Raw genomic sequence first — 14,890 nt, 5'->3', positions numbered from 1 at the left:
CATTATTGGTTTACTTATGATGTAAGAGCTCTTGGTCCCTTGAGCAATGCTTTCTTTGTGTCTATTGTAGCATTTGTGCTATTACGCTATTATGGGTTTGTTGTCTCTCACTTTATCATTTATTTTACTATTTGTGTCATGTTTTTATTTATTTATTTATGTTGTTAATGGCATGAGACCCTATTTTCTATTGAAAATGGTAGAATTAAAAAACACATTTGTATATTTACATGATGAAAATCACAATAAAACATGACTATAAGGAATTTAAATTTAATGAAATGAGTTCTCATTACATTACCATGGCTTTTAAATCCTCATTTTCCCATTAAAAAAACCTAACAAAATATAATTTTATACAACTAACCATTTTGATTACAAACTATAGATGAAGAAATATGATCTAAGATCTTATTAGATTAAGATCCAAATCATTTCCAACATCCTCAATAGAGTACCTGCTAGAACAAAACATACAAATGTACTAATCTAAAACATAGGCATTCAATCAAAAATTTAACTCCATTGCTTTCCTATCTATCACGATCTTGCACACTAATGACTTTGCTCTCAAATTTTTAACATGATGCACAAGAGGCTATGAAAGAACGGAAATCAGTCGATTAAAAGTGATGGTCAAAATGATGGTTTGCAAAAAGAAACTAAGTGTGAAAAAGATTTCAAAGTGACATTATGTCGGTTAATAGATTTTGTTCCCTTCAAAAATGTAACAATATGACTCCATGCCCACACAAGAGAACAAACTATCAATCAATAGCTGAATAAGTTGCAATTATCTCTGCAACTTTCCTCTGAATTTTAGAGATACAACTCCCTCTTATGATATAATTTTAGAGTTTTATGGGGTATGCTTTTAACCAGAAAGCAGGAAAGGTAAATTTTCACAAAAATGAAGTAAAAAGGGTAGAATTAAACATTAATGACTTCCGTAACAAAGTATGGAAACTAATCACCATATAACTCAAATCTAAATCATTCATCAATATCCATACAAAGATTTCCACTGAAGAATGATACCCACATATAAGATCATTAATAACAACTCATACAATATCTGATTTGAATTCACAATAACATATGGAACGACTTTTCATCACAACACAAATTCTGAAACAAGAAACCCATTCAACAAATTTAATGAACCAGTCAGATATAAGTAAGATGATAGCATCTCATGAAAATAGAATTCTAATTGAAAATAGCACCAAGTCTTTTTCAAACATAAAATCTTTCTTCAGTCCAAAACATGCAGAATTATTATTAATTCAATGTATCCCCTTTTCAAAAATCCCCAACCCCTAATTATGATTTCAGTCATCAATATATAGTTTAACTTAACTAATAAAAAAATAACGGTTTCTTGGAGACAAGTGTTCAAAGAAAGTTTAAACATAACCATCAAATAAATGGTCCACTAGGACCAATAGTTCAAAAGCCAGATCTAGAAAAAACAATTAACTAAGCAAGAAATTAAATAGCAATGCCCCCATCTGACTCTTCGTCTTCTAGCTCTCCATCTTCATCATTTGCCTCATGTCCTTCTTTTGTTATGTTTGTTGCATTACCCTGTGGTTATTGCACCACATGTGGATTCAAAATGACCTTTTCATTAATTATCTCATTAACTACCCATTACGGAAAACAATTTGTTTGACGTCATCATGCAGATCACTAACTCAAAAGCCATTGATATTGGAACATCAGATGATTGTGTCCTTCAAGAAAAACAGAAAGGAAAAGAGTGTGTGCGAAAAAGAGCCTATCGTGCGATTGGCTGATATATGACTCGTGAGGGACCCAATGAAATCAAGTACTATTGAGAGTCGGAGTATTGGAGGAAAAGAGATCGATGATAGTGTGAAAAATGAAAGGAATGACTTCCATTAAGGGGCAATAAACCGATAAAGTATGGTGGGTCCCTTTTGGACATAAACAAGACTTGACATCTAAAGGCTTATATCGGCCAATCAAAGGATTTTAAGAACTACGGACTTGGGCGATAAAAAGGGTATTCACAACATAAGGCATTATAAATGGGTTAATTGCTAAGGCGAGTAACACATTACAACACCTGAGTTTCAAGAAGTGAGAGAGAGAGCCCAATGTGAGAGTGATTAATGGATTTTATAAGAGTCCTCATAAGGAAAGAAAGTTAAGGGATGAATTAGGGATAAAGGAGGTAGCTATGGATAGATATTTGTCCCACATCCTCCAAGTGAGTGTGGTGGATGGGAGAAGAAAGGGTTAAATGGAGACTAAATTGAGGATGAATTCAAGAATGCATTTATGATAGAAAGAGTTTGAATGATTAAAGGAAACGAAATAACTTCATGAATTAAATAAAAGAAGGTATTAATGAATAAATTAAGTAGATCATGAAATCTATTGAATTGATAGAGGAATTATGAGGGTGTTTGCAAGAAGTTGAGTCCACTTTTTGGCCAAAAAGTGGAAGTGTTTTCTCTGTTTTTTAGATTTCGTCTTGTTTGACCTAAAAATTTGAAGCACTTAAAGAATGAATCTTGAAAAGAGTCACTAATAGAAAATCTAGTGCTCAAAGTCTACTTTCCAAATATGTAATTTATTTTAATACTCAAATCGTAAAAACTAATTTTGAATAGGCATTACGAAAACCTATAGTTTAAAAGTCACTTTTCATGACCATACCATGCTCGTGTATGACAAGCATAATTTGACCTAAATGAAAGTATTTTTTTGAATCCTTTTGGGAAAAGATCTGTAACTCACTCACCTTTGATGAGGATATTTTTTGTATTTTTTTTCTTCATAATTTTTTTGGTTAATTTTTTATTGGGCATAATCATTGTTTTGAAAAATCCTCGTGTATGGAAAGCATAATTTGACCTAAACTTAACATTTTTTTTCTTTTTTCAACTATATAGAATTGTCTCTAGTTTGATGCCATATTTTTTTTTCCAAAAAACTTAAAGACAAAAAAGTTATTAAAAAACTAAAAAAACCCTGTTATTTCAAGTTTATGGACCTCTTTCATTAGAAATTATTTTTAAAATAAAAAATTGATCCAATTTTTTTAAAAATTACATATTTGGAATCTAGACAGTCTCTATTGTAATGGGTTTTGATTGTTTAATTTTTTTTGTGAAAATTTGGTGTTCAGTTATATTTTTGAAGTCATTATTTTGTATGGAGATTGATTTGGCCTTTAAGTTGCAGTTCAATCCAAGTCCAAGCCAAAGGGTCAGCTCTCCAAGCCATTTCCCAAGCCAAAATCCAAAGGAACAACCGGGCCAAAATTTGAAATTTTTAGAAACGGGATCTCGTATCCTAAACGGGATCTGGGATCTCGTTTTTTGATATGGGATCCCGTTTCATTTTTCATTGTATTTTCAATATATATATATATATATATATATATATATATATATATATATATATATATATATATATATATAGCAATTATTTTAAGTGATAGAACATGTCTTTTTTGTACGTCTTTTTATCCAATATTTTATGATCTAGTTATCTTGTGGATGCTCTTTTGTTGCAATTTTATATCCATTTATTGAAGGTGGTAATCATTGCATAATATTTTAGTCATGGGGTCTAAACAACATCAAAAGAAGAAACAAAGAAGGGAAATGACTACTGAGGAAATTCAAGCAGAAAGAGAGGAGGCAAATTGTCAAAGAGATAGAAGAATGAGGATTCGACAAATGAATAATCCTAATGATTTTGGATCCACAACAATGGAAGAGACAAACATTCAAGATGATGCCTTGGGGATAAGATGGACATAGATGATGCATTTATGGATGATATTGATGTGGATGATACAATTATGGAGACTAATATAGGTACTACATCCTCAAATCCAAGTACATCTTCAAATCCTTCTCTGAAAGATATGGATAATGTGATTATAGGTGATATTCATGTTGATGATTTACTAGAAGTTGGATATACCAATTTGTTGAGATTGATATAATTGTTCATGACAAAATGAGACAAATCAGAGATATTGAAAATTAAAACCCTCGCGTTGGTGAAGATGAAATTCCTTTGAATGTTGAAAATGAAAATCCTTATGAACATGGTGAAAATGAAAATCTCCCTATTGTTGAAGATCAGAAAAACTTTTTAATAAAAATTGAAAAAAAAGTTTTGGATAATCTTCCTACTAATATTTCTTGGAGATAGAGAAGACCTTATGCCAATAGAATATACAAAGATTTCTTTTATCAAAAAAAACTTACAATTCAATGTCAATTCATGATGCAATTGATGAGAATGTGCAACCAACAAAAAAGATGAATCAGTTAAGCATGCTATGTCTATTGTTGCAAGTGCCATTGAATCTATTGGAAAAAAGAGTCGATCTAAAGATAAGAATGCAACACGACAAGCTATAACAACTACTATAGTGAATAAAAAAACTTTGAATAAAATGATGGTAAGCAACATCAGTGCAATTTTAAAGCTGCATCCTAAAACACTGGAAAGAGTAGCTAAAAGAAGAGAAAGTATTGAAAATGATCCAATCAACCAAAGTTGGAGTTTTAGTGGTAGACTTCCAAGGTCATATATGAAATTGAATATTGAAGTAAAACATTTGGTTGAAATTCATTTCTAGTTGGAAGTATACTATCAGTGGTGGACTTTGTGGAAAACTATACTCTTAAGCCACAAGAGGAAATTCAATCTCAGTATTATAATTTCACTCAGGTTGCTATTTTTGTTCATATTGTTTATAGACATGCAGATGATAGCACAGAGGATGATAGAATTTTTTTAAGGGAATACCATTTTTATGTGGGTGATAATCGGATGCACTCATTAGAGTTTGTTCAATATTGATGCAGAGGCAAAGTGAAGGAGTCACCGGCTAGGAGGGACCTCAAAGAGATCAGTCCAGACCAATCAGCAAGGGTAAACACAACGGAAACAAAAGGACATGATGGAGGAAATTCATAATAGATTGAATTATAAAGTGAAAAATAATTACAACCAACCGGTAACAACCGGGTTATAGTAACCGGCTCATAGGTAGGCCTGCTAAAACATGCTCAAAATATAGAACATGTCACAACCGAGACCTCAAATCTTAAGAGTTATCTTCTATGCTATGTCTAACTCCTTCAATAAATTCTAATGCTCTATTACAATGGTTTATATGATCCAAGGGCTTCTGGTCATCCTAGAAAGGGATCAAAACCCAAAGAACAAGACCTTACATGTAAAACCAACAAGGTCAGCCTCTGCCAAAGAAATTCCTTCAGAAAATCCAAAGGATGAAGTGTAGATCATGGGAAAAGGTCAGCCACATGCCAAGGAACATTAGAATCAATGCTCAGGGCTCCACAAGCTATAGAAAGGATCTGATAGATCACCAATGCAAATAGGTCCAAGCAATCGGTAACAGAAAACTGTATCGGAAACCGATAGCAATAACTTGCTAGAAAATGATCTGAATGATCCACAGTTTGGGAATAAGGAATATGATCAAGTCTTCAAGAAAAATCCAACTCCATAGAATCTAGTGAGCCAAATCCAAAAAACATGCAGAAAGAAATACTGAAACTGCAAACAGAAAGGAAATATTTTTGGTTGATGCAAGATTTCTATGAATCGGGGATGCTCCTGCATCACTAAGGGTTCACACCAAAACTCACAAAACTCACTTTGTAAATATTTCACAACAATGGGCTCATCTCATCCTAACACTCTTCTCAACCTTCAAAATACCCTCAAAAGGTGTCATGCTTCAATAGATCATAAGCATCACTTTGGTCTTCACAAGAATTGAGCCCTTACACATGGGTTTGCACTTACATGGAGGAATTGGTCAACAACACTAGACACAAGACATGAACATACTTTAGAAATTGGATCATCACAACACTTTCAACTCAAGGTCTGCAACACAACCCACTCACACAAACCCTTAATACCTCACTCACACAAACTCAACTCTAATTAGGACTCCAAATTATCCATGGGCACAACTCACTTTGACAAGTAGATACTCATCAACCCAAGGGATTTCATGAAACCCTTTAAGATACTCCTCAACATAGAAAAACCACCATTCTTCACCCTCCCATCCACCTAAAGACCATAAAGAGAACATGTTGCTATATCACTGGTTCACTGTGGCAGCCAGAACTTTGTTTAGGGAAGTCATAATAACCTGAGCCAACACCTCTCTCCAGTGCTTCCTAACACTTCCAAGGGTTAATAAGGACTCCCACACACCTTCCCCAACATTTTTCCATTCATCAAACTCACTCATTACATCATAATCTCAAAATCTCAGTCCACTAGATCCTTAGGAGAACAACATACCCAGTTTTAGGACAATCATTAAAACAGTGAGTATTTTGACCAATTAAGGGTAAAAACAATTTATTAGGGTCTGAAATAACCCCTCACAGCTCTCCAAGCCTTCACCAAACCTTTGGGAGACCAATATTGCACTTATATCAACCCACACATCACCAACTTGTTGTCATTTTCAATCTGAGACACAAAAGTCAGATTTTGTGTCACTCTTAGCACTTGCCATTCTCACCATGGAACCCTACATCAAAAAGAAAATAGAAATATAAATTTACAAGGGTCATTCCATCCATTTTCATGGTTTTTTGATGATGGAATGACCAAAAATTACATTATTTCAAGTCACCGGATACCCTAGCAAGGATTTGTGACTGTTTTTACCTAATTTGATATAACTTTTGCAAAGTTGAATGAAATGTAATGAAACCAAAAGTAAATTTCATAGGATTAACCCTATAACATAGTCAAATGGTTTCCTCAGTAAATGATTATGTTAAGGAAAGAAAAACTTCAATATAGCAGACTACAACGTTGATAAAACACAAAAAATGTAGGGTAAAACTTCAATTTTCATTAATTGTGCTCTCTTATATTGTCCAAAAAAAACCCATTCGACCTCCTCTACACATATATATGCTAAATAAACCAACAAAAACCTTCAAAGTGACTCCAACCACCTTTAAACTGATTTGACCATTGGTTACATCTTTTTTTGCAAATTTTGCAATTTTGCGTTGTGACAACTTTGCAACTTTTTGCCAAACTTGACAACATGACTCCAAAACTTGTCCTACTGACTCCAAATCATCTAATTTCCCTCTAGAAATTCTTAAATGACCTTATTACATCATCTCAACCCATATTGGGCATTTGTACATGCTTTGACCAACTTTGACCTTGTCAGGACCTTATAGGTCACTGAGAGCATAATGGCTTCAATAGCCTTACAAAATGATTTGAATTGACTCCAAATGGTACTTGGGACCTTACATAACCTTGAAAAAAAATTATAAACCAAAAATAAATGTAAAAATTCTTCATGAGGCATCTAGGTGAGTAGGTGCTCCTGCACCAAATATTGATTCAACATATTTTATACAAATTTAAGAGAAAGATGAATATAGATGATAGAATATCCTATATGGTCAGATAATTGTACAAGACGATTCAAGAATTCTCGAATGTTTTATTGGTTAAGCAGGGCTCACAAGGAATACAATATCCAACATATATGGATTTTTTTTGAAGTTGGACATGGTAAAGGAGAACATGATGGAGCTAGTGCATGTGTTAAAAGAATTCTTGCTAGAGAGTAATTAAAATTTAAATATGCATGTGCAATTGTGGATTGGTGCAATACAACATTAGCTATTGGATCAGGTGTGAACTCTACAATTCAGTGATTCTTTTGGTTAGTTGAAGAAGACAACATTGTGCCTAGACTTGATTGTGAGTGTAGACACCTAAAATTGTCCTGTCTAATTAAATAAATATTTTTATTTATTTAATTATTTTAGCCTAATTCTTCTATTAATTGAATAAATCTTTATTTATTTAATTAATTGATTTATCCTCTTCTAGCCTTATTTCTCATTTAAATAAATACATTTATTTATTTAAATGATCCCTTTTCCTAAATTAAATAAATATCTTATTTATTTAATTGATCCCACTTCCTCTATTAATTAAAAGAATCTTTATTTATTTAATTAATTCATTAGCCTTTTCCACCTATGACACATGTCATTCATCTCTTAATTCCTACACTACCTACCCTCTCATTCTTTTCTTATTTCCTCTACCTACCCTCTAGTCCTAGCCAACCATTTTATCTTTTACACCTCTCAGTCTTATCCTTCAAATTCTTATAGTGTCTTATATATAAGGAGATGTTTCATTCATTATCAACCCCCAACTACGCTTTTTAAACTTTCATATACGATCAAGCCTACTTGCAACCACATTTCCGTTCTTTGTTGAGCCCTTGTGCACACATAAAATTTGAGAGAAAATATATCAAGCAAGATCAATGGAGATTCAAACCCTATTGGACATGTGATGGTATAATCTTTGTGATTTTATTTAATTTGCATTATCTTAGGTAATCTTCATATGTTATGGTGGATCTTTGTTGTTGTTAGGCTAGGGTTTTGTGGTTGAATCTATTTTAGTCTTTCAATATTGTTGTTTCCATTTTTACCATAAACATTTTGGCATGCCCAGTGGGACTCTTGTCCCTTTTGCATTTAACATATTTTGTTCTAGATTTTGTGTCTTGGAAGTTGCAGATCCGACATTTCTAACAACATTTTGACATTTTCATGTCTGTGCATTCTGAAACTACATTTTTTCTTTTCTGTCGCGTCTGTAACCTTCGCAATCGTGTCTGCGTTCGACATTATTTTATTATTTCACAAATTTTAGGGTTGCATCTCTGTTTTCAAATCGCGTATGTGCACCTTTCAGACACATTTGTGTTTGGGAGTCATGTCTGTGTTATCTAGGCGCGTCTACAATGGATTTAGGTGCATTTGTGATTTTCTGTCGCGTCTGTGTTTCGGATTTTGCATTTTTTGGTTTTTTTATCCGGTTTTGAGGCTTTATTTCATTATTTGGATTTCAGATTTGGTTTATTTCGAGCTAACACCTTGTGATCTAGATAACAAAATTAGTGCAACTTGTCTTTGAAGCAAGTACATCTTGTAGAAGGCCCCTATTTCACAGTCTTTTGGATCTAAAATTTACCTAACTTGTGTGCTTGCAGGAAGGGGTAATCATTTGAAGCAATCCAAACTACTAACAAATCTTTGTTGCAAGATCTTGACAAGGGTTTTCTTTTGATCTTTATTGTGTGCCTTGTTTTCATAGATTACTAAACACTTCAATTGGTGCACTAAAATTGAACCAGTGTCTTTTGTGTCTTGAGCAATAGGCTCTTTTTGTTTAATCTCTAGAGGGCCTGTCTCCCCGTGTGGTCATTAGGACTACTAGTGAGGAGAGAATGACCCAAGTGGTAGCGAGGAAAACCCACCTCTTACGAACCACTATAAATAACTGTATCCATGGTGAAAGCCATGGGTAACGTGTGTTGATATGTTCATACTGACACTATGTCTCCCCATAAACCCGTTTGATCAAATTTATTTGATCAGTTGTAGGGCGTAACCCCTACCAGCTGGGAGCCTTCTATATTTACAGAGCTGAAAGTGCTGCATGTATGGCCATATGAGTGGATGCCCTTACTAGCACCTTTTTGTTTTAGAAAGCCAAAATCCTTATAGTTGTTGGGGTAGGAGGTTGGACCTCTGGAGCAATCCACACACATATGGTTCTTAGTAGAGATACAAAGTTCCCCACAGGGAGTTTTCATGGGGATTGATGCTTGGCTGCCTCGAAGAAGTGAGTGCTGAGGATGGAGCCAGTGGGGTCAAGCATCTAAGTATCCACTCTGAATAGCATAGCCTCGAGGGAAACTCCATGTGGAATCAACAACTATTGTCCTAGCCAGCCATAAGAATTGTGCTTGTCTTTTTTTGAACAATAAAAATTCAAGATCAAACATCAAAACATTGTGTCTTTTGTGTCTTCAAGTGTATGCAAAATATTTTTTACATCAAACAACACACTTTTCTTTGAGTCATTTTGAGTCTAAATACTTGCAAACATAGAGTCCTCATCAACATTGTGTCCTCTTGTCACGGAAAAAAAGTCAAAAATTTAGATTTGGTCACAACAAACAACTTTACAAATTGGAAAAATTGCACTCAGTTTTTAGAAACACGTCTATGTCTGACAGAAACATGTCTGTGTCATTTAACTATGTCTATGAAGTACAGAAACATGTTTGTGTCATCCTAAAGAAAATTGCATTCACAAAATCTCAGAAACGTTTATGTGCAGTGTTCAACCATGTCTGTTTCATTTAACCGCATCTATGAAGTATACAAGCACGTTTGTGTTCAGAATTGGAAAAATTTATAGTCCAACAAACAAGAGCAGTCAGTTTTAGACTTATTGAGCTTCCTAGGTTATCTCTCCGGGTTTTCATCTAGAATTCAACCTATTTCTGGGTCTCACAAAGTCCATCATTGCTTTACACCTTGCATTACCTTCACAGTTGTCTAAACTTGAGTCAAAAGGTCACTTTCTTGTTCTCATCTTACTTTGTCAACACACTACAAATAACAACATTGTGCTAAGTGGTCTCTCATCAAGGTCTATCACCTTTGGGTCTCATTTGGTCTTGCTTAGAGTCAAGGTCAAATTACCTCATCAAGAGAAACTATCATCTCTTTGGAAGCCACACCTACTCTACTACATACATACTTGGTCTTACACTTTGGACATTGCAAGTACACTTCAGATTCATTTGCATTCCATCCAACTCTTGGCCTTCCATACTCTTTCCATTTTCATCTAGTCTCACACATCTTGGTCAAGACCTAGTTCATGTTTGAAACCTGTTCCCAAAAATCTAGGAGAGAAGCTAAAGAGGCTCAAGAGTCCGCAAACATGAGTGCCCATGAGTATGATAATGATTTCTTTTTCAATTATGATCATACCACATTACCTGACATGGATGCTTATAGAAACACTCAAAATATTGAGAACATGGACACTACAAACAATAATGATACACAGAATGACAATATGGATAACTTTTTCCATACATTTAGTAGAAGTGGAAGACTCCATTATGGATCCCCATTTTAATAGATTGGTTGAGGAAATCATGAGAAGAGATAGACAATATTTCTTACAAGTGATGGCACAAAGTGGAGCCAAGATACCTCATGATTTTGATATGTCTCAAATAATGGAACATAGACCTTTGCAAAAACCTCACCTCAACATGGATCAAAGGAGGCCTAATAGTGGAGGCAATAGAGGACCACATATGGTGCCTGAATCACCATCATCTTTGTTTCAAAAACCTGAGGTCCCACATACACATGGTCAAGCATATGATACTCACCTTCGCAAACCATTATGGAAGTCTTATATAGAAAAATATACTCAATCACATACCAATGCTAAGGACCAACCATCAAAGCAATTGGATATCCATAGGCATAATCAAAATTTGGACACAATGAAACCCCATGTCAAATTTGGGGGCAACACACTAGAATAAACTCATGACATGCCTGTAGAGTATGGTATACATGGACAAAACAAATATTTCATTCCTCATCATGACTCTATGCCAAGTGGTCCATATACACAACATCACTATAGGCCTCCTCCATATGAACATGTGTATGATCAATATCATCCCTATATGCAGTATGCTCCACCCCCACGTAGTGGCTCAGGCATGGGATATGGTCAAAGAAGTAGATCTCCACCTAAGAACAATTTGGAGCAGCAAATTAAGGACTTACAAAAGAAAATGGAGGACATAAATACACCAAAGCCAACTTACACAATGAGAGACATATGTCCCTATCCATTTGACAAAAGCATTCCAATGCCTTCTTTTCCTACACATTTCATGACACCTAAGTTCAATAAGTACAGAGGCAAAGGAGATCCTAAGGCACATATAAGATAATTTTTCATAGCTTGCATTGAGGTAGCATTAGAAGAAACATACTTGATGAGACTATTCGCACAAAGGTTAGGTGATCAAGCTATGGAATGGTTCTCCCAACTCCCACTTGGAATTAAGTCTTGGGGGTGATCTAGCAGAGGCTTTTATCCAACATTTCTCATACAACATAGAGACAGACATATCAGTCACTACTTTGTGCAACAACAAGCAAAAAGATGGAAAGTCAAACATTCAAGATCAAACATCAAAACATTGTCTCTTTTATGTCTTCAAGTGTATGCAAAATATTTTTACATTAAACAACACACTTTTCTTTGAGTCATTTTGAGTCTAAACACTTGAAAACATAGAGTCCTCATCAACATTGTGTCCTCTTGTCATGGAAAAATAATCAAAAATTCAGATTTGGTCACAACAAACAACTTTACAAATTGGAAAAATTGCACTTAGTTTCCAGAAACGTGTCTGTGTTTGACAGAAACACGTCCGTGAAGTATAGAAATGCGTCTGTGTCATCCTAAAGAAAATTGTATTCACAAAATCTCAGAAACGCGTCTGTGCAGTGTTCAACCATGTCTATGTCATTTAAATGCGTCTGTGAAGTATACAGACACGTCTGTGTTGAGAATTTGAAAAATTGACAGTCCGACAAACAAGAGCAGTCAGTTTCAGACTTATTGAGCTTCCTAGGTTATCTCTTTGGGTTTTCATCTAGAATTCAGCCTATTTCTGGGTCTCACAAAGTCCATCATTGATTTGCATTGTCTTAGGTAATATTCATATGTTATGGTGGATCTTTGTTGTTGTTAGGCTAGGGTTTTGTGGTTGAATCTATTTTAGTCTTTCAATATTGTTGTTTCCATTTTTACCATAAACAGTGAGACAATTAGTGGATCGCCAAAATGGCATTCATTTAAGAGTCCAAATGCAAGCACATGGACTATATGTACAAGGGAACTTGCATGTTTTTGTCAATTTTGTATTTCAAGTGATTTTCATGTATGTGAGAATATTGAATGGGTTGAAGAGTGGAATCAAAGATCATTGACACCTGCTCAAGTACAAGATCAAATTGACACAACAATTGAAGATAATGATCAATTGTTTGCATCAGATGATTATGATTGTGTTTCAGGCCTTGTTCAAAAGGTAATTATTTAATTTTTTTTTTTCAAATTTATATGTTTCTTGTTCATGTTTAATAATTAATTTCAAACTTTTTTATATAATGTAAAAATTGGTGAAATTTTATTAAACTTTTTTATAAAATTAATTTTGTGTGTAGGACATGTGTATGTTGTTGCACCTAAGGACAAGAAGAGGAAATAAAATATTGGCTGGCTCGATGTGTTGAGACTAGACACAAATTTGTTAATCCTCGAGAAGATGATGATGGATTTCATTATCTAACTCATTCAGTGGTAGTCATTGGAACTTGTCTAAGAAAATATTTGACAAGGAAGAATGGTTTGTCTGCTTTTGAAGATTATGAAACACACAAGAAGAATATACACTTCTCACATTTTATTGTTGCAACTGTTAGTCCCAACCGGTGCTGAGAGGGGAGGGGTGAATCAACTGTATACCATTTTAACCAGATTTAACCTTAATCAAAGTTTTTATTCAAACTTAACACTTATCAGTATAAGAAGCATTAATAATAAACATGCACACATAATATCAAACACACATGACTATCAAGATTTATCATGTGGAAACCCAAATGGGAGAAAACCACAGTGTGAGTAGAAACTCACAAAATATGCACTCTTCTGGAGTACGCCCAGTGAGGAGCCATCCATGTTAGGAGTTTACAAAGACATTGTTAGGTGCCACCCGATTAAGGGATTTTCTTTAAAACCTATTAGAACCTTTACCCTATTAGAGGTAGCCTTGTTACAAGACTTAGGATCATAAATTAAGATGTCACCTGGTTAAGGGATTTTACTGTTGTAGTTATTAGAAAACAACAGAGAGAATGATCTTCTATAATAGCTACTCTTATCTTAATCAAATCCAATTGAAGCTCTTCGGTTTGACCACCGATTACACTTGCTTTGCACTCTACTGGTGCTCTGCATTCTTTCTCTACTCTTCACACTATCTGAGCTCTGCACACTCTCTTCACCACTCTACTATTCACTTAGAAGTTCTGCACTCTTTGCCCCTTGCTGGTTTGCCTCTCTTGAAAATTCCACTTAGCAATTTTACGATCAAACTTTTTGGTTTTTGCCAAAAACCTTTATACAAAACTTTGTAGATTTGAAATTCAAATCTTCCTACACTTTCTTTGTGCACTCTCCATCATTATCGCCAGTAACTCATCCGTATCTACCACCAAAACTTATAATTTCACCAAATTTTGGGTCGTGTTTTGTCTTTTTAATGCAAACTGGAAAATCTACACAAATCTCACCTTAACTAGTAGTTAACTATTGAAGACTTCACTAGCAGTTTTTTTGATGATATCTCATCCTGACTGACTCACCTTTGGTCATCGCATTTAACTTACCGGTCATTGCTCTGAGATTCTCGGTGGATATCATCCTTCAACCTGTATCACCGGTGTAATTCTTCATCTTTTGCCACTGGTCACTAATCATCAAGAAGACTGATCAACTATCTGTCTAGAGTGTTTCGATCATACATAAGACTTCTTAACTGCATTCTGAGTCACCTCCTATGACCGTATCATTATTTCAACTGCCAGTTTAAGAGACTAATCTCAACACCTATCGAATGCTTGACTGACCAGTCAACTACTCTGTTTATCCTTCAATCAATTAGTCTTTGACCAACACACTGCTTAAGTGTGTCAATAATGCATATTAGGGAAGCACTGAAGCCTCCATACTATTTGCAGCCATGAGTAAACCATTAAGGTTTATCACACTTCCTTGTTTATGAGCTTGGGCTTATTCACTGGTAAGTGTTAGTCATCAATGACAATACTACCTGACGAACCAGTTGTGCCAACACCATTAGTTATGCCAACAA

Source organism: Cryptomeria japonica, chromosome 6 (genome assembly GCF_030272615.1).
Source record: "Cryptomeria japonica chromosome 6, Sugi_1.0, whole genome shotgun sequence".
In the NCBI taxonomy this organism is placed as follows: Eukaryota; Viridiplantae; Streptophyta; class Pinopsida; order Cupressales; family Cupressaceae; genus Cryptomeria; species Cryptomeria japonica.
The sequence above is the reverse complement of the archived record's forward strand: the minus strand, read 5'-3'. Positions refer to the sequence as shown.